Consider the following 13693-nt stretch of genomic DNA (forward strand, 5'->3'; position numbering starts at 1 on the left):
CGATGTCACTATCTCTCTGTCTCTCTCTGTCTCTCTCTCTCTGTCTCTGTCTCTCTCTCTCTGTCTCTGTCTCCCTCTCTGCCTCTCTCTCTCTCTGTCTCTCTCTCTCTCTGTCTCCCTCTCTGCCTCCCTCTCTGTGTCCCTCTCCCTCTCTCTCTGTCCCTCTCTCTGTCCCTCTCTCTCTCTCCGTCTCTCTCTGTCTCTCTCTCTGTCTCCCTCTCTGCCTCCCTCTCTGTCTCTCTTTGTCTCTCTCTCTCTGTCTCTCTCTGTCTCTGTCTCCCTCTCTGTCTCTCTCTCTCTGTCATGTCTCTCTCTCTCTCTGTCTCTCTCTGTCTCTGTCTCCCTCTCTGCCTCTCTCTCTCTCTGTCTCTGTCTCTCTCTGTCTCTCTCTCTCTCTGTCTCTCTCTCTCTCTCTCTGTCTCTCTCTCTCTCTCCTTCTCTGCCTCTCTCTCTCTCTTTCTCTCTCTCTCTCTGTCTCTCTCTGTCTCTGTCTCCCTCTCTGCCTCTCTCTCTCTCTCTTTCTCTCTCTGTGTGTCTCTCTCTGTCTCTGTCTCCCTCTCTGCCTCCCTCTCTGTCTCCCTCTCTGTCTCTCTTTGTCTCTCTCTCTGCCTCTCTCTCTCTCTCTGTCTCTCTCTCTCTGTCTCTCTCTCTCTGTGTCTCTCTCTCTGTCTCTCCCTCTCTCTCTCCCTCTCTATCTATCTCTCTCCCTCTCTGTCTCTCTCTCTTTGCCTCTCTCCCTCTCTGTCTCCCTCTCTGCCTCCCTCTCTGCCTCCCTCTCTGTCTCCCTCTCTGCCTCTCTCTCTCTCTGTCTCTCTCTCTCTGTCTCTCTCTCTCTCTGTCTCCCTCTCTGTCTCTGACTTTCTTTGGCTCTCTCTCGATATCTCTCTCCCTTTCTCTGTCTCTCAGACTCTATCTCTGTCTTTCATTCTCTCTGCCTCTTTCTCTCTCTCTCTCTCTCCCTCTCTTTCTCTGTCTCTCTCTATTTAACTCCATCTCTCTGTTCTTCACTCTCCCTCTCTCCCTCATTTTTTCTCTCTGACAGAGAGACAGACAAAGAGATAAAGGGTTAAATGAGAACTGAGAAAGAGTCAGAGAGGGAGAGACATGCAGACTAACAGATAAGAGAGAGAACAAAAAAGAGAGACAGAGAGAAAACGACAGAGATGCACACACAGATTTAGAGAGTGAGAGAGAGAGAGAGAGAGAGACAGGGAGATAGTGATGGAGACAGAGATACAGAGGATGAGAGGGTGACTGAGAAAGTGAGAGAGAGAGAGAGACAGGCAAAGAGAGAGAGAGACAGATGAGGAAAGAGGTCAAGAGACAGCAAAACAGACAGGAGAAGAGAGTGAAAGGGGGACTGACAGAGAGAGAGAGAGATTAAGAGAGATGTAGAGAGAGATAGAGAGAGAGATTGAGAAAGATGTAGAGAGAGACAGAGATAGAGAGAGAGATTGAGAAAGATGTAGAGAGAGACAGAGATAGAGAGAGAGAGATGTAGAGAGAGAGAGAGAGACATGGAGACCGAAAGAGAATGAGACATAAAGAGAGATAGAAACAGTGAGAGAGAGAGACTAACACCAAGAACATCAGAAATATATTGAGTTCATTCAAGACTCCATACAACTTTGAGGTTTTGACATTACTGGAAGATGGATTAGGATTTCATCATTGGAAAAGTGGAGAACCGTGGAGTTGGGAGTGGGGAAGGGTGAAAAGGGTGAAAGAATATTCAAGAGGGAGGGAGGAAGATCCAGTCATTGAGATCCATTTTGGGAGCCACAATGTAGGGAAGATTCAGCAAGAGGCCTAAAAATAGAAGGGTTTAAGGGCTAAAGCGTAAAAGTAGGTGAGTAGCTCAAGAATGAGATCACTTCAGTGGTAAGAGGGGAAGTCAATGAGATTTTACAATGAAACGTTAACAAATGGACAACGATTTAAGACAGGAGTGGGAGTCTTTGTGGGCTCCCTGATGGTCATTGTGAAGTGGCGGATTGTATAAATGCAGACGTTAGACAAGCATGCAGCAAAGGCAGAGTTGGATGACTTTTAACTTTCACATATAAACCGACTGGCATATGTCAGAAAGGTAAGCGTGTCCAGGGCAGATTCCTGAAATGACAAGTCTTAGACCCAGCAAGGAACAGGCCAGATCAGATTTGGTAATGAGTAATGAGCCAGATTTTGTTAACAGCCTGACAGTGCATGAGCATTTAAGAAATAGTGATCATAATATGGTCTAAGGTTGATGTAATCCTTGAAAGTAAGAAGCGTGAAACAATTACTAAGCTTCTAGATTTAGGTAATGGAATGATATGTATAACTGATGAATAGAAATGATTTGGATATTGGAAATTTGCATATTCCAAACTCAGCAGAGTGGCAAGAACTGAGGGTGATACCAATCGACTGCCACATGGTTCTTTTCTTTTTAATTCATTCGTGGGACGGGGGCATTGCTGGCTGGGCCAGCATTTGTTGCCCATCCCTAATTGCCCTTGCGAAGTGAGCGATGAGCTGCCTTCTCGAACCGCCGCTGCCCCCATGTGGTGTAGTTTGCCATCGTCGTCTCCGACGCCTGGGTCGATGTCTGGCGGTCCGTCCAGTTTCGTTCCTGAGCGGTTTGAGCTGGCTGAATGGCCTCACCCGGCCATTTCAGAGGGCAGTTAAGAGTCAACCACATCGCTGTGGGTCTGAAGTCACATGTAGTCCAGACTGGGTAAGGACAGTAGATTTCCTTCCCTGGAGGGCCTCAGTGAACCAGATGGGTTTTTTTTTAACAACAATCGACATTGGTTTCACGGCCATCTCTTTATTACAAATTTTTATTGAACTCAAATTTCACCGCCTGTCGTGGTGGGAATCGAACCCGGGTCCCCACTCTGGGTCTCTGGATTACTAGCCCAGTGACAATGCCACTACATCACCGCCTCCCCATAGATAGGCTGGTGGAATGGGCAGAAAAGTGGCAAATACAATTTAATACTTAGAAGTGTGATGTGATGCCCCTTGGCTGAAGGGATGTTGATCGACAATTTAGACTAAAGGGCACATTTCTAAAGAGGGTGCGGGGACAGAGGGATCTGGGAGCCCATGTGCAGAGGCCTTTGAAGTTGGCCACAATCGTGAATCCAGGATGGCGTGTTGCCTTACTGGTGCCAGGGCCAAGGATGTCCCCCATCCTGAGCGGGGGGGGGCATGGTTAACAGCAGATGCCGTGGGTCACGTTGGTACCAGCGACATGGGTAGAAAGAGGGGAATTTGGGTCCCACAGTCAGAACTTAAGGAAATTAGGAAGTTAGCAAGCAGGACCTCAAAGGTCATGACCTCCAGATTACTCCCAGTCCCACGCACAAGTGAGTACAGAAACCTGAAGATAAAGGTGGGAGAGTAGTCTTAGTGTTTAAGGATGAGTGAGATGAATGTGTGGCTGGAAGGACTGAAGCAGTGAATGCCTGTCTAAAGCAGCCCATGTCTAAACGCAGCAATACCTGGACAATATCCAGGCTCAGGGCTGACAAGTGGCCAGTAACATTCACACCACACAAGTGTCAAGGCAATGACCATCTCCAACAAGAGACAATCTAACCATTGCCCCTTGATATTCAATGACATCACCATCACTGAATCTCCCCACTATCAACATCCTGGGGGTTAACATTGACCAGAAACTGAACTGGACCCAGCCATATAAATACTGTGGCTACAAGAGCAGATCAGAGGCTGGGAATCCTGCAATGAGTAACTCACCTCGTGACTCCCCAAAGACTGTCCACCATCTACAAGGCACAAGTCAGGAGTGTGATGGAATACGCCCCACTTGCCTGGATGAGTGCAGCTCCCACAACACTCAAGAAGCTCGACACTGTCCAGGACAAAGCAGCCCCGCTTGATTGGCCCCCCATCCACAAACATTCACTCCCTCCACCACAGACACACAGTAGCAGCAGTGTGTGTACCATCTACAAGATGCACTGCAGGAACTCACCAAGGCTCCTTCGACAGCACCTTCCAAACCCACGACCACTACCATCTAGAAGGACAAGGGCAGCAGATAGATGGGGAACACCATCACCTGGAAGTTCCCCTCCAAGTCACTCACCATCCTGACTTGGAAATATATCGGCCGTTCCTTCACTGTCGCTGAGTCAAAATCCTGGAACTCCCTTCCTAACAGCACTGTGGGTGTACCTACACCACAGGGACAAAATCCTGGAACTCCCTGCCTAACAGCACGGTGGGTGTACCTACACCACAGGGACAAAATCCTGGAACTCCCTCCCTAACAGCACTGTGGGTGTACCTACACCACAGGGACAAAATCCTGGAACTCCCTCCCTAACAGCGCTGTGGGTGTACCTACCACCACACGGGGACAAAATCCTGGAACTCCCTCCCTAACAGCGCTGTGGGTGTACCTACACCACAGGGACAAAATCCTGGAACTCCCTCCCTAACAGCACGGTGGGTGTACCTAAACCACAGGGACAAAATCCTGGAACTCCCTTCCTAACAGCGCTGTGGGTGTACCTATACCACAGGGACAAAATCCTGGAACTCCCTCCCTAACAGCACGGTGGGTGTACCTAAACCACAGGGACAAAATCCTGGAACTCCCTCCCTAACAGCACGGTGGGTGTACCTACACCACAGGGACAAAATCCTGGAACTCCCTCCCTAACAGCACTGTGGGTGTACCTACACCACAGGGACAAAATCCTGGAACTCCCTCCCTAACAGCGCCGTGGGTGTACCTACACCACAGGGACAAAATCCTGGAACTCCCTCCCTAACAGCGCTGTGGGTGTACCTACATCACAGGGACAAAATCCTGGAACTCCCTCTCTAACAGCGCTGTGGGTGTACCTACACCACACGGGGACAAAACCCTGGAACTCCCTCCCTAACAGCACGGTGAGTGTACCTACACCACAGGGACAAAATCCTGGAACTCCCTCCCTAACAGCACTGTGGGTGTACCTACACCACAGGGACAAAATCCTGGAACTCCCTCCCTAACAGCACTGTGGGTGTACCTACACCCAACAGGGGACAAAATCCTGGAACTCCCTCCCTAACAGCACGGTGGGTGTACCTACCACCACACGGGGATAAAATCCTGGACCTCCCTCCCTAACAGCACGGTGGGTGTACCTACACCACAGGGACAAAGTCCTGGAACTCCCTCCCTAACAGCACTGTGGGTGTACCTACACCACAGGGACAAAATCCTGGAACTCCCTCCCTAACAGCGCTGTTGATGTACCTACACCACAGAGACAAAACCCTGGAACTCCCTCCCTAACAGCAAGGTGGGTGTACCTACACCACAGGGACAAAATCCTGGAACTCCCTCCCTCACAGCACTGTGGGTGTACCTACCACCACACGGGGACAAAATCCTGGAACTCCCTCCCTAACAGCACGGTGGGTGTACCTACACCACAGGGACAAAATCCTGGAACTCCCTCCCTAACAGCAAGGTGGGTGTACCTACACCACAGGGACAAAATCCTGTAACTCCCTCCCTAACAGCGCTGTGGGTGTACCTACACCACAGGAATAAAATCCTGGAACTCCCTCCCTAACAGCACTGTGGGTGTACCTACACCACAGGGACAAAATCCTGGAACTCCCTCCCTAACAGCACTGTGGGTGTACCTACACCACACGGGGACTGCAGCGGCTCACTAAGGCAGCTCACCAACACCTTCTCAAGGGGGCAATTAGGGATGGGCAAGAAATGCTGGGCCCAGCCAGAGAAGCCCACATCCCATGAATGATTTAAGAAAAAGGATGGAGCAGGAGGGAGGGCTTTTAGATTCTTGGGACATCGGGACCAGCTCGGGGAGAGATGGGACCTGTACAGGCCGGACGATCTGCACCTAGACAGAGCAGGGACTGAGTTCACTGCGGGGTGGTTTGTTGGTGCTGTTGGGGAGGGTTTAAATTAATTTGGCAGGGGGTGTGGGAGCCAGCGCATAATCCCAGAGAGGAATCCCAAGGTGCACAGAATACAGGGAGAGGTGGATAGCACTGGAATATGGAATAGTGAGTTCATAGGTGGGGCCAGGCTAGGGGGAGAAAATAATAAATTCCAGATCAGGGTTACAGTGCGTGTCTGTGAATGCGCGGATTGCGCTAAATACGATCGGGTAGTTAGGGGTGCAGATGGTCCATGTGGAAATATCATGTTGTGGCGATAACAGAGACCAGGCCCAAGGAAGGGCTGCACAGGACAGGGTGTTAAATCTTCCTGGATATAGGGTGTTCAGGAAAGATAGGGAGGGATGGCGGGATTGATGAAGGACAGCATTGCAGTGTTGGAGCGAGAGAGAGAGAGATTGGCCAGAGGAGAGCTAGCGAGCGAGGTCACCAAACAAATATACAACTTAGGAGCAGGTGGAGGCCGTTCAGCCTATCGAGTCACCTCAAACGTTTCATAAGATCATTACTGAGGGAGTACTGCACAGTCGGAGGGTCAGTACTGAGGGAGTGCTGCACTGTCTGAGGGTCAGTACTGAGGGAGTGCTGCACTGTCGGAGGGTCAGTGCTGAGGGAGTGCTGCACTGTCAGAGGGTCAGTACTGAGGGAGAGCTGCACTGTCTGAGGGTCAGTACTGAGGGAGTGCTGCACTGTCGGAGGGTCAGTACTGAGGGAGTGCTGCACTGTCAGAGGGTCAGTACTGAGGGAGTGCTGCACTGTCGGAGGGTCAGTACTGAGGGAGTGCTGCACATTTGGAGGGTCAGTACTGAGGGAGTGCTGCACTGTCGGAGGGTCGGTGCTGAGGGAGTGCTGCACTGTCACAGGGTCAGGACTGAGGGAGTGCCGCACTGTCAGAGGGTCAGTACTGAGGGAGTGCTGCACTGTCGGAGGGTCAGTACTGAGGGAGTGCTGCACTGTCAGAGGGTCAGTACTGAAGGAGTGCTGCACTGTCGGAGGGTCAGTGCTGAGGGAGTGCTGCACTGTCAGAGGGTCAGTACTGAGGGAGTGCTGCACATTTGGAGGGTCAGTACTGAGGGAGAGCTGCACTGTCGGAGGGTCAGTACTGAGGGAGTGCTGCACTGTCGGAGGGTCAGTAGTGAGGGAGTGCTGCACTGTCGGAGGGTCAGTACTGAGGGAGTGCTGCACTGTCGGAGGGTCAGTACTGAGGGAGTGCTGCACTGTCACAGGGTCAGGACTGAGGGAGTGCTGCACTGTCAGAGGGTCAGTACTGAGGGAGTGCTGCGCTGTCGGAGGGACAGTACTGAGGGAGTGCTGCACTGTCGGAGGGTCAGTACTGAGGGAGTGCTGCACTGTCGGAGGGTCAGTAGTGAGGGAGTGCTGCACTGTCGGAGGGTCAGTACTGAGGGAGTGCTGCACTGTCGGAGGGTCAGTACTGAGGGAGTGCTGCACTGTCACAGGGTCAGGACTGAGGGAGTGCTGCACTGTCAGAGGGTCAGTACTGAGGGAGCACTGTGCACAGTTCTGGTCTCCGTATCCCTCGGTTAGACCACACTTGGAGCACTGTGCACGGTTCTGGTCTCCGTATCCCTCGGTTAGACCACACTTGGAGCACTGTGCACGGTTCTGGTCTCCGTATCCCTCGGTTAGACCACACTTGGAGCACTGTGCACAGTTCTGGTCTCCGTATCCCTCGGTTAGACCACACTTGGAGCACTGTGCACAGTTCTGGTCTCCGTATCCCTCGGTTAGACCACGCTCGGAGCACTGTGCACAGTTCTGGTCTCCGTATCCCTCGGTTAGACCACACTTGGAGCACTGTGCACAGTTCTGGTCTCCCTATCCCTCGGTTAGATCACACTTGGAGCACTGTGCACAGTTCAGGTCCCCATACTGTGGTCAGGCCACATACAATCTGAAGGCAGGCTTCGGCAGATTCAGCAGTTGCTGTCAAATAGTTAACTGGGCGAGGAGCGAGAATATGAGAAGTATTCTGGGGGAAAGAACTTTGAAATGGCAATGTCCAACGGAGGCAAAGATTACCATAACACACTGGGATACTATTGTCCTGAGAACAGTGGCGTGTCTATCACCAGGCTGCAAACAATGCATAAAAAGTAGGAGGAGTGTTTGCTGGCTGTTTGTGTGATTGAGAGAAAGATTTGCTCTGAAATCAATCTCTTGCAGAGAAAGAGAGAATGAAAGAGAGAAGAGGCAGAGAGAGAGAAATTGAGGGAGAGGGACAGGGGGAAATCGAAAGAGGAATTCAGCGAGACCAAGAACGAGAGAATCAGCGAAGAGACGGAGAGAGAGAAAGAGAGATGGAGAGAGAGTGAAAGAGAGAGAGAAAGAACGAGATGAGACCAAGAGTCAGGGAAGGGATGGAGAGGGTGAGAGAGAGAGCGAGAGATGGAGGGAGAGCGTAAGAGAGAGAGAAAGAGAGTGAGACAGAGACCGAAAGAGCCATGGAAGAGATGGAGAGAGATGGATGGAGAGCGAAAGAGAGTGAGATGGCAGCCAAGAGAGTCAGGGATGAAACAGAGAGAGCAAGAGATGGAGGGAGAGCGAAAGAGACAGAGATGGAGACCTAGAGAGTCCAGGAAGAGACAAAGAGAGAGAGAGAGGTTTGGAGGGAGAGAGAAAGCGAGAGAGGGACAGAGAAAGAGAGAGAGATGAAGTGAAACAAGTCAAGAGAAGCAGAAAGAGAAAGGACACAAGAAATAGGAGTGGGAGTGGTCCATTCGGCCCCTCAAGACTGATGTGCTTTCCAATACAATCATGGCTGATCTACCTGCTCTCCACATTCCCGCCTGATCCACACTATCCCTCAATTCCCTCAGTCTCCAAAAATCTATCAAACTCCATGCTGAGTCTACTCATCGATGGAGCATCCACGGCTCCCTGGGGGAGGGAATTCCAGAGGGTCACTACCCTCCGAGTCAAGAAATTCCTCCTCATAACAGTCCAAAACGGTCTCGCCCCCTTTCCCCCAGAGTCTGTGACTCCCTCGGACCGAGATTCCCCGGAATCAGCCTCGCGGCTTCTGGCTCCTCAAACCCTCTGAGGATTTTATCAGTCTCAATGTGATCACCTCTCATTCTCCTGAACTCCAGAGGACACAGACCCAATCTTCTCTACCCCTCCTCAAAGGACAATATCTCTCATCCCAGGAATCTGTCCACAGATTCATTCTAACCAAAGTGTGGTTTAACCGAGAGATGTAGACACCAGAACTGTGCACGGTTCTCCAGGTGTGGTTTAACTGAGGGATATGGAGACCAGAACTGTGCACAGTGCTCCAAGTGTGGTCTAACCGAGGGTACGGAGACCAGAACTGTGCACAGTGCTCCAAGTGTGGTCTAACCGAGGGTACGGAGACCAGAACTGTGCACAGTGCTCCAAGTGTGGTCTAACCGAGGGATACGGAGACCAGAACTGTGCACAGTGCTCCAAGTGTGGTCTAACCGAGGGATACGGAGACAAGAACTGTGCACAGTGCTCCAAGTGTGGTCTAACCGAGGGATACGGAGACCAGAACTGTGCACAGTGCTCCAAGTGTGGTCTAACCGAGGGATACGGAGACCAGAACTGTGCACAGTGCTCCAAGTGTGGTCTAACCGAGGGATACAGAGACCAGAACTGTGCACAGTGCTCCACGTGTGGTCTTAATAAGGGATACGGACACCAGAACTGTGCACAGTGTTCCAAGTGTGGTCTAACCGAGGGATACGGAGACTAGAAATGTGCACAGTGCTCCATGTGTGGTCTAACCGAGGGATACGGAGACCAGAACTGTGCGCAGTGCTCCAAGTGTGGTCTAATCGAGGGATACGGAGACCAGAACTGTGCGCAGTGCTCCAAGTGTGGTCTAACCGAGGGATACGGAGACCAGAACTGCGCACAGTGCTCCAAGTGTGGTCTAACCGAGGGATAGGGAGACCAGAACTGTGCACAGTGATCCAAGTGTGGTCTAACCCTGAGATATGGAGACCAGAACTGTGCACTGTGCTCCAAGTGTGGTCTAACCGAGGGATAGGGAGAACAGAACTGTGCACAATGCTCCGAGTGTGGTCTAACCGAGGGATATGGAGACCACAACTGTGCACAGTGCTCCAAGTGTGGTCAAACCAAGGGATACGGAGACCAGAACTGTACACAGTGCTCCAAGTGTGGTCTAACCGAGGGATACGGAGACCAGAACTGTGCACAGTGCTCCACATGTGGTCTTACCAAGGGATACGGAGACCAGAACTGTGCACAGTGCTCCACGTGTGGTCTTAATAAGGGATACGGAGACCAGAACTGTGCACAGTGCTCCAAGTGTGGTCTAACCGAGGGATACGGAGACTAGAAATGTGCACATTGCTCCATGTGTGGTCTAACCGAGGGATACGGAGACCACAACTGTGCGCAGTGCTCCAAGTGTGGTCTAATCGAGGGATACGGAGACCAGAACTGTGCGCAGTGCTCCAAGTGTGGTCTAACCGAGGGATAGGGAGACCAGAACTGTGCACAGTGATCCAAGTGTGGTCTAACCCTGAGATATGGAGACCAGAACTGTGCACTGTGCTCCAAGTGTGGTCTAACCGAGGGATAGGGAGACCAGAACTGTGCACAATGCTCCGAGTGTGGTCTAACCGAGGGATATGGAGACCACAACTGTGCACAGTGCTCCAAGTGTGGTCAAACCGAGGGATACGGAGACCAGAACTGTACACAGTGCTCCAAGTGTGGTCTAACCGAGGTATACGGAGACCAGAACTGTGCACAGTGCTCCACATGTGGTCTTACCAAGGGATACGGAGACCAGAACTGTGCACAGTGCTCCACGTGTGGTCTTAATAAGGGATACGGAGACCAGAACTGTGCACAGTGCTCCAAGTGTGGTCTAACCGAGGGATACGGAGACCAGAACTGTGCACATTGCTCCAAGTGTGGTCTAACCCTGAGATATGGAGACCAGAACTGTGCACTGTGCTCCAAGTGTGGTCTAACCGAGGGCTACGGAGACAAGAACTGTGCACAGTGCTCCGAGTGTGGTCTAACCGAGGGATACGGAGACCAGAACTGTGCACAGTGCTCCAAGTGTGGTCTAACCGAGGGATACGGAGACCACAACTGTGCACAGTGCTCCACGTGTGGTCTAACCGAGGGACAAGGAGACCAGAAGTGTGCACAGTGCTCCAAGTGTGGTCTAACCGAGGGATAGGGAGACCAGAAGTGTGCACAGTGCTCCCAGTGTGGTCTAATCGAGGGATACGGAGATCAGAACTGTGCACAGTTCTCCAAGTGTGGTCTAACCGAGGGATACGGAGACCAGAACTGTGCACAGTGCTCCAAGTGTGGTCTAACCGAGGGATAGGGAGACCAGAACTGTGCACAGTGCCCTAAGTGTTGTCTTACCAAGGGATACAGAGACCAGAACTGAGCACTGTGCTCCAAGTGTGGTCTAACCGAGGGATACGGAGACCAGAACTGTGCACAGTGCTCCAAGTGTGGTCTAACCGAGGGATAGGGAGACCAGAACTGTGCACATTTATCCAAGTGTGGTCTAACCCTGAGATATGGAGACCGGAACTGTGCACTGTGCTCCAAGTGTGGTCTAACCGAGGGATAGGGAGACAAGAACTGTGCACAGTGCTCCGCATGTGGTCTAACCGAGGGATACGGAGACCAGAACTGTGCACAGTGCTCCAAGTGTGGTCTAACCGAGGGATACAGAGACCAGAACTGTGCACAGTGCTCCAAGTGTGGTCTAACCGAGGGATACGGAGACCAGAACTGTGCACAGTGCTCCAAGTGTGGTCTAACCGAGGGATACGGAGACCAGAACTGTGCACAGTGCTCCAAGTGTGGTCTAACCGAGGGATACAGAGACCAGAACTGTGCACAGTGCTCCAAGTGTGGTCTAACTGAGGGATAGGGAGACCAGAACTGTGCACAGTGATCCAAGTGTGGTCTTACCAAGGGATACGGAGACCAGAACTGTGCACAGTGCTCCAAGTGTGGTCTAACCGAGGGATACGGAGACCAGAACTGTGCACAGTGCTCCAAGTGTGGTCTAACCGAGGGATACGGAGACCAGAACTGTGCACAGTGCTCCAAGTGTGGTCTAACCGAGGGATACGGAGACCAGAACTGTGCACAACTGTTGACTCTTTTTACCCACTCTCCAAGGCAATGATATCCTCCCTTAGATACAGAACAAATCTGGCCATCCAGTGCAGAGAGAGGGTGAATGGTCTCATTCGTGCCACCCAGGGTAAGGCAACCATCTCATCCCTCTAAACTCACCCACTCCCAATCCCATCACACACACACTGGCATCTCACTGCCTGCCAGCTCAAGGGGCATCCCCACTCACTCTATCACACTCACTCTCACACTCACTCTCTCACACTCACACACACTCTCTCACACTCTCACACTCACTCTCTCACACACACACACTGTCTCACACACACACTCTCTCTCTCACACACACACTCACACTCACTCTCTCACACACACACTCTCACACTCACTCTCTCTCACACACACTCTCTCTCTCACACACACTCTCACACACACTCTCTCACACACACTCACTCTCACTCTCTCTCACACACAGACAGGCATCTCACACACTGCCAGCACAAGGGATATCACCACTCATTCTCTCTCACACACACACTCTCTCACACACATACTCTCACACACTCACTCTCTCTCGCACACACACACACTCACTCTCTCTCACACACAATCACTCACATTCTCACACACACTCTCACACATTCTCACTCACTCTCTCACACACTCACTCTCTCAGACACACTCACTCTCTCACACTCTCAATCTCTCTCTCACACACACACACTCTCTCACACACATACTCTCACACACTCACTCTCTCTCTCTCACACACACACTCACTCTCTCACACACACACACACTCTCTCACACACACACTCTCACACACTCACTCTCTCTCTCACACACCCACACTCACTCTCTCTCACACACACACACACTCTCACACACACACTCTCACACATTCACACTTTCTCACACACACACACACTGGCATCTTACACACTGCCAACTCAAGGGACATCACCACTCACTCTCACACACACTCACTCTCACACACTCACTCTCTCACACACACTCAGTCTCACACACTCACTCTCTCTCACACACACACACTGGCATCTCACTCACTGCCAGCTCAAGGGGCATCACCACTTAATCACACCAATCACTTTCTCACACAACTCACACTCAAACACTCACTCTCTCTCACACACACTCACTCTCTCACACATACTCACACACTCACCCTCTCACACACACTCACTCTCTCATACACACTCTCTCTCACAAACACTCTCACATTCTCACACACATTCTCTCAAACACACTCTCACTCACTCTCTCACACACTCACTCTCTCACACACACTCACTCTCTCACACTCTCACTCTCTCTCACACACAAACACACTCACTCTCTCACACACACTCACTCACTCTCTCACACACACTCTCTCTCACACACACTCACTCACTCTCTCACACACACTCTCTCTCGCACACACTCACTCACTCTCTCACACACGCTCACTCACTCTCTCACACACGCTCACTCACTCTCTCACACACACTCACTCTCTCTCACACACACTCACTCACACTCTCACACACACTCACACTCTCACACACACACTCACTCACTCTCTCACGCACACACTCTCACACACACTCACTCT

Source organism: Carcharodon carcharias (genome assembly GCF_017639515.1).
Source record: "Carcharodon carcharias isolate sCarCar2 chromosome 24 unlocalized genomic scaffold, sCarCar2.pri SUPER_24_unloc_1, whole genome shotgun sequence".
NCBI lineage: Eukaryota > Metazoa > Chordata > Chondrichthyes > Lamniformes > Lamnidae > Carcharodon > Carcharodon carcharias.